Genomic DNA, 7,872 nt, shown 5'->3' on the forward strand with positions numbered 1-7,872 from the left:
TTGTAATGGTAGGAGGAGGTATTGAGGCCTGAAATTGTGCATCTCATCCTTCAAGGAGAAGCAAAACTCTTTCCTGCTCCTGCAGGCAGAAGACTTAACGTGCCCCGGAGTTGCTCACATGGGATAACTGCTCCTGTCCAAGAAAGCTGGAACTGGTGGGACTGGGGCTGGTGTGGCCCCTGACAGGCACAGCTGTGGATGTCTGAGAAGTGATTTGACATGAGGATTGTCTAATTTGGCATCTCTGATGAATAATGGATGGGAAAAGTCAATGTAGTTAGAGACTTTTTGAGCCTTTGGAGGTAATAATCCATGCTTCCAATTTCCCAAATGGTCTTGCCTTTTGCTTCAGTAATGAAATCTATTTTTCATAGTTTGGCCTTTTGGAGCTACCTGATTTGTTTCACTCTTTGCATTTGTTAAAAAAATTTTAAATTGCTTTCTCTGAGGTTTTGCAGAGTGATTGTGCAGTTGAATGGGCAGAAAGGTGTATTTACATGCAGGCAGATCCTTCATGGTTATTAATTCTGAGATATTCATATTTAGTTCTATACACAGATCATCTTTTATTCTATAATAATAATACTGGTTTACCTTGAGAGTTGTTCTTTCTTTGGTATCATATTGCCTTTTCTTAGATTTATGGAAGAATAGAATTCAAAATTAGCAACATACACTAATTTAATGTTAATTATGAACTGTAAATACAGTCAAGCTCTGAGCAGTAAACAGTTGACATAGACTGCAGCATATAAAGGTATCTTCTATAATTATGATGAAAAAATGAATATATAATTATATGTATCTATAATTATTTGTGTTATCTCCAAAGAATTAAGGTCATACACAGAATGATGCTTACCATGCATTGGGGAGCTGAGCTCTCCAGATGCTGTCAGTGTGCAGGTGTTAAATGGAGGGTTTAGGTGCTGTCCTTGGTTGAATTGCTGGTCTCACCACAGCACAGAGGCACAAGTGCATGGCCAGGGGCCACTGCTGGTGATACAATGCTTTTGTGGCAGGAGGGGTGTGTTTGTTCCCACCCCCACAGCATCTTTCTGGAGGGCAAACCCAAGCCCCATCATCCTTCTAGAGATATCTCACTTGTTCTGCACTCTAGGCATCTTGCTTTATACTGGAGGAGTTAACATTCAGCTTTTAGTCTAAGGGACGTGTGAAGGCCAACTCAAAGGAGGGTAGAAATACTAAGGAGGACTAGAGGTGATATTTTCCTGGAGGACTGTTTTATTGATAGCTTTCTAGCCAGTATTTTCCTGCCTCAACACAATCCTCTCAAGCACACTTACAGGACTGCATGAGTTGCATTTTAGGGTATTTATCTGTCTTACCTTTTGACATTGGCACACGTGTGTCTAGCTCTGATTTTTTTTTTTTTTCCTACAGAGCTCTTGGGAGCCAGTATAATCTGGATATGCATCTGTCATAATGTAATAACTCCCCTGCTGTCCATACCACTGTTCTGTAGCACTTCTCATGTTTTCTGTGTCTCAGAGCTGCCTGAGCTTGCTTACCTCTGAGTAGATGGTGCTGTTCTGTGGCTTGAATTGCAGGCAAGGGAAAACTGCTTTCTGTGGGTGTAATACACCTCATGTTTGTGTAAGAAAACTGTTTTCTCTGCTTTGGGGCAGAATTCAAAGCCAGGCGGAGCTGGCTGATGCTAAAATCAGCATTTTTGAAGGCCAGATTCTGTCCTGATCTGATATCCACAGCTGAACCTAAATGGGATTGTACTGGCACAGTCAAATACAGAATATACCTCGCTACCCCTGAAGTAAATGATGGCTCACACTATATATATGTATATAAATATATATATATATATATAAATATATACCTATATATATACACCCATATATTTCTTCAATGTGCTTACAGGAGTTTAACTAATTAACCTGCCAGTGCTTTTATTTAATGGGGCCTGAGTACCAGCATGCTCACAGAAGTCTATTCCCCAAGCACTGCTCTCTGATGAACATGCCTTTTGATTTAAGTACCACACACAATAGTATTTTATTGATTGCTCTGTTTTTCTCCTACAGGGTTGTAGGGGTTTTGTGTAGCAATGGGCTGGAGAATCTTGCATTGTCTATGGTGCCATGATGCAGCTTCCTAGTGACTGAAATTTAATTTAAATGATTTTTAAAAGTCCATGTATTCTCACAGAAATGGGAGAAATAAATAACTAAGAAAACCATCATTCTTAGGCAAAGATATAATGTCTCCTGTTTTAGGCTCACTTTGCTGCAGTGTATTGGGCATTTTAGCACAGTGGCTTGGACATTAGAATTGCAGTGGAATTTAGATGAGCTTTGGCTCCCTGTTAATCATTTGGCCTTCCTGGACATTTCCTTGGCCTGTGAGGTTTGTTCCTCTCTCCACCAAAGAGCCCTTGTCTGGCATTGAGAACAGCTCCCCGAGGCTGCCTGCTGTGTTTTGGGACTCAGCAGCCTTACTGCCTGCTGATTGCCTGTGTCTGAGCAGCCCTTGGCCCTGGCAAGCATGGTGCAACTGTGTGTGTGGGGGTCTTGGGGTGACTTTATGATGCTTGCATTCCCAATTGTCTGTTCTGTTAGTCTTGAATATTGAGTCCTGCAGCTTTAAAACTGGCTCTGAGATTAAAAGAGGGGAGAAAAAAATTACAAAATTTGTTATCAGAGGCTACACTTGCTCCCTCACATCCTTTACACAAACTGTGCTGTCTGCAGTAGACAACAAGAAAGAGCTCTCCTTTGCTCTTGGTTAGCTTCTAGTTAGATAAAGCAAAAAAGCCCCCTGAACTGTTTTTTTTTTTTTTTTTTTTTTTTTGCTTTTTCTTAAAATTGTTCAAACCTGCTCTGAACTAAAAGCCCAAAGGAGCACAAGAAGCTTGCACCCATAGCCCACTAGGGCTTGGCCTGAGTCACAACATTTCCCAGCACCAGAAAAACTAATAACAGGCTAGATAAGCCAACCTACAACTCACAAAAGAGACGTTCTGAATTTGTCATCTCTTCAGAACGACAGAAAGTTTTAATGTCTAGTATTGTTCATTTTCCACTTCTTGCTGAGAAAATATTTCCCCGAAACAGTTAAAAAAGGAAACCACTTAAATCTGTCTCCTAGAGAAACCCCATGCAAAAGTTTTCTCCCAAATTGTCCCTAAAGCAGAGCAGGGAAGGGCTGCAGCCCGTGGTGGGTGCCTGCTGGATCTGTCTGACCCCTGGGCCAGCTCCACATCCTGCTCCAGGCACTGGTTTCACAGGAAAAGCGGCTCATCCGTTTCTGCGGATTGCTCAGAGTCACGTTTTCATCTGTGCATGCAGAGCTGTGGCTATCAGCTGGAGCCTCCAAGTAACCTGGGAACAAGACAGATTAGAGTCTTCCACCAGGCAAGTTAAATTGTGTGTCAGATTGGCTGGGATTCTGCTCATTGAGCAGCTGAGGTTTGGCTTGTGTGGCTGCAGTGCCACTGACACACCTCTTGATTCATGGTTACTGGAGACCACTGAGCTGCTGAGCTTCTTACAAGCTTTACAAACGTGCAGTATGGGGAGTGTTGATTAAAACACATTTCTGGATATAAGTGGAGTTGCATACTCTGTATGTTTTCTAATAATAGCTTATCCTTATTTTGCCTAAACTCTCATATTGTGAATTCTCCAGCAGACATCTTTCTGGTATATCAAATGTACTGTCAGGCACACAGTTTTGTTTTGGCTTCAGCTGTTATATTTTTATATGGTGGTTTTTAGTGTTTGTTACAAGTGCCTTCACACCACTTTTTCTTGCCTTCTCTCCCCAATCCCTCCTCCTTTTTCTTGCTTTATGCTGAATTTATACTGAATAAATGTGGCTAGTTAACAGCCACCTACATCAGAAATTTCTGTATATTTGCATCATAGGTATGCCCCTGAATTCCTCCACCACTTTCAGGTTCTCCAAACAGTCCTTTCTATGTTCTCAAAGCTATAACTAAAAGCAGAGCCAAGGAGAAAAAGGGATTTCTGTCCATCTTCTTCATGTCTGAATGTCAGTGTGTGACAGGAGTGAATCCAAGGGCTGAAGGTGCTCATGCTGGAGCCCCTGCACCTCCACTGTAAGCAATTTACACCTTTATTCCAGAGCAGAGTTAGTTTGATTCTTAAGGTGAATGTCCTCAGTCATTCATTTGGGCTTTTGCATTTCCAGCAAAATTTAACGTGCAGTTTTTTTTCTTTGCACACCTGAATCACAGCACCTGGATAAGATTCCTCTGAAAGCAATCTAGTCCATGACCACCAAATTGCCTTGCAAACACCACCAAAATGTGAAGATGAAGAACAGCTGCTGCTGCTCTGTACTATGAGCACAGCTTGAAGAAAAGATGTGCAGATCCTGCCAAGAAGACAAAATGACACTGGGTTAATGGTAGATACTAGGAGCAGGTTTTGTCAAGCTTAGTGTAAAGCTGGTCTGGAATCACCAATCCCTTTTCTGTTGGACTGACAGACACATCTTCCAGCTAGCCAGGTTGCCACTGACCTTCTTGTAAAGGCATATTTATTGACTGTGGAGTGTATCTGTTGAGGAATATGGGATTTCCAAATGAATATTTGAAAAGAAACCCTGGGAACAAGAGGAAACACTAAGCTGGCTTCTTGTGTGTACTGGCCTGAGCTGCTTAGCAGAAACACAGCAGCCCCTTCTCCATAGGAGGCTGTGGAGCCTTCATCAACTCTGTGTTGGTGGCCTTGAAAAGCCTTTAGACAGTCCCAGTGTTACACTCAGTGATGGAGACCTGCCCTGGGAAGGAAATAATCACAGTCTGCTCTGCCCTTGTCCGGTTTGGAGCCAAAGATGTCACTTTACCACAAAAATAAAGAGGAAGAGGAAGGAGGAATGACCTCACCCAAGTACAGCAGAGAGCACAAAGGGAATGAAACCATTGGGGACAAGCTCAGCTGCTCTAGGAAATTCCCTTCCCTGGCCTTTCTGAAGGCATCATCAGTATTTCCAACCAACCAAGCAATCTGTCTGGTGCTTCCTGCCCGTTTTCACCCCCACCCTGTGTGGCCCAATCCCCATTCCCCCAGTGCAGCTTTCCCTTGGCAGTGGGACACCTGGACCTGTGCAATGTACCTGCCAGGCTCTGACCTCACTCTTTCATATCCTGGCACTGGCCACCTTTGCTGCTTTTTCCCATATGTGGCAGAATTTGCACCTGCTGGTGTTCTGCCCCAGCGCAGCTCAGAGTCTCTCCTTTGGTAGCAATTTTGGATATAGAGTCAAAAAAGAGTTTAGCTTGGTAAAAACCTCTAAGATCATTAATTCAACTCAACCAAGACCACCTACTAACCCATGTCCCTAAGTTCCACATCTACACATCTCTTAAATACCTCTGGGGAATGGGGACTCCACCACTTCTCCTGGCCTGGCTGTTTCACTGCTTGATAACCCTTTACATGGAAGTTTTCCTGGCATTTATTATAAATCTCCTGTGGCAAAACTTGAGGTGATTTCCTCTTATCTTCCTAGTTTTTGCCTGGGAGGAGAGTCCAACCCCCATCCCAGCACAACCTCCTTTAGGGTAGAGGAGCCTCCCTAAGCCACCTTTGCTCCAAGCTAAACAATCCCAGCTCCACCAGCTGTTCCTCATGAGATCTGTGCTCTAGAACCCTTCACCATTTTTGTGGTCTTTGTTGGGCATGAAATCTACCACCTCTATATCATAGCCGTGCATTAAAACTAACAAAAAATTAAATAAATTGCAATGGGTCCTACCTCTTCATGCAGGCTACCTCCATATTTCTTCTGGGCCAACAGACCCTAATTTTCCTTAATGATGAATCATCCTCCAAGCTTTTGCCCTTCCTGGGAGTCCCTGTGGTGTGTGCTCAGGTGACTGAGTCTTGGTCAGGAGTCTGTCCTGCTGGATTTCATTGGAAGGTGAACATTGTCTTGGGGAAGGGCTGGTATAAAACAGTTTGTATCACACAGACATTACTGGAGATAAGACAACTCCCAAAGTATCCAGATGCTCTGTGCATTTCTTTTTAACTGACTAAGTAATGAAAACTAGCCTTATAAAGTTCAGCTTTTAAGAAATTTATTTCCTTTGATGTAGGAAAAACTCCAACTTGTTTTTTGACAAAAATAATATCACAATTGTTTTCTAATTCCAAATGAGTTGAAACAGTTAATAGATAAGCTACAGAGGTGTGTATGTGCTTTAGTTGTGAAGGAGTGCATCCTTGTGGATATTTTACTGACTCTTTTGCACCCATGGATACACCTGGTTCCTTGATTTGTTGACCTCCCAGGGCATGTGAATGTTGGCAGGCTCTCTGGTGTGTAAATACCTGGAGAAGAGTTCAGTTTTAACTGGAGAACTGAAGAGAGTGGGAACTGAAACTGCCTTTTTTTTCTCGCCTACAATAGTGAACAAGGTTTGGGTCCTTTGAACTAATTAGCTCGTCTAATTAGAGACTTGTTTTGGTCTGTTCTGCTTATGCGTTAGTACTGTGATGGAAATAAGAGCAGAGACCCCAGAGAGCAGAGAGATTTATCAACCACTTTTATATTATCTCAATTGGCTTTATTTTAACACATGGCATGAAAAAATGTATGACAGCAAAAGTATGATGAAGAAATATGGTCTGTATTGCAAGACTCAGCAGTCATTTGCAAATGCAGTTACTAAATCTTTGATTGCACAGAGTTTGGCTCCAGTAAACACTAAGATAAATTCAGGTACAGCTTCCAAGGTATTCTTTATTCTGTGAGATCAACCAACATGTCTTGCAAGATTACAGCTATTTTTTTTCCCACTCTTCCTTCATCCCTTCCCTACTGCAGAGGAAAATTCTTTTTGAAGTCTTTGGACATGCTGCTTCAAAGGAAAATTATAACCTTAAACATAAAGTTCCCACAACTTGAATAGCCCCATGTCTTCTCAAGGTGATGAATTCTAATTCCATCATCATGAAGAAGATGAAAAAAATAGCTGTCAGTCTCATCAGCTTTTTTAGAAGAGTGATGAGATGAATTGCAGAGTTAAGCAGCTAAAGGTTGGAGTAAAAATACATTTATTACCTTTTTGAAATCAATGCATATTACTGAAATGTTCAGCAATAGGCAGCTTGCTTTGAACAGAGCAGTTTGCTGACAGATTTCTTAAACTACCAAACCAGAATTCTTATGGGAATATGCAGGTGTCAAATAGGTATCTCTAATAGAAAGAAATTGGTAAAGTTTGTCCTCAAACACCACAACAGAAAAATCTGTATTTTCCCAAACACTGATCTGGACACTCTCAGTGCTTAGGTGGAGCATGAGCTGGGGCTTCATCTTCTTCTAAGAGGTGGTGAAGTTAAAAGTAGTATTGCAATGTGTTCATTCTTCAGCCAAGTGCTTGCAAAAATATTTGGAGTATGAGAATCCTTTTCTAAGCTAAATCTATTTCTATCAAAAAGGGCTTCTGTGACTGCTATTCCTGTCTTTGGATTTTCATTCCAGCTTTGCCATTTAGATTGTGTCAAAAGATGAAAATTTTAATGGCTTTTCTCCTCACCACCTATACCTCCTCTTCACATCATGTAACTGTTAGGTAAGAATAGTTATATTGGACATCAGGAAGCTTATATATTGCTTCCAATTTCATTTAATCTTAGGCTTAATGATGCTGAAAATTCACAGAACCTCTAGAGATCTCTTGGACTCCAGTCTCTATGCTTACAATTTGCATGAAGGTAAAATCACATGGAAAATACTCAGGAAAATGAGGTATTTTCTTTGCCATAGAAAATACCTTCCTCTGACAGCTGCAGAATCCTTGATTAGTCTTTGTCTTTTACATTCCTTTTTAGGGATGTTATCAGTGCCTGAGTGGTATCT

Source organism: Erithacus rubecula (genome assembly GCF_903797595.1).
Source record: "Erithacus rubecula genome assembly, chromosome: 3".
NCBI classification, from domain to species: Eukaryota; Metazoa; Chordata; class Aves; order Passeriformes; family Muscicapidae; genus Erithacus; species Erithacus rubecula.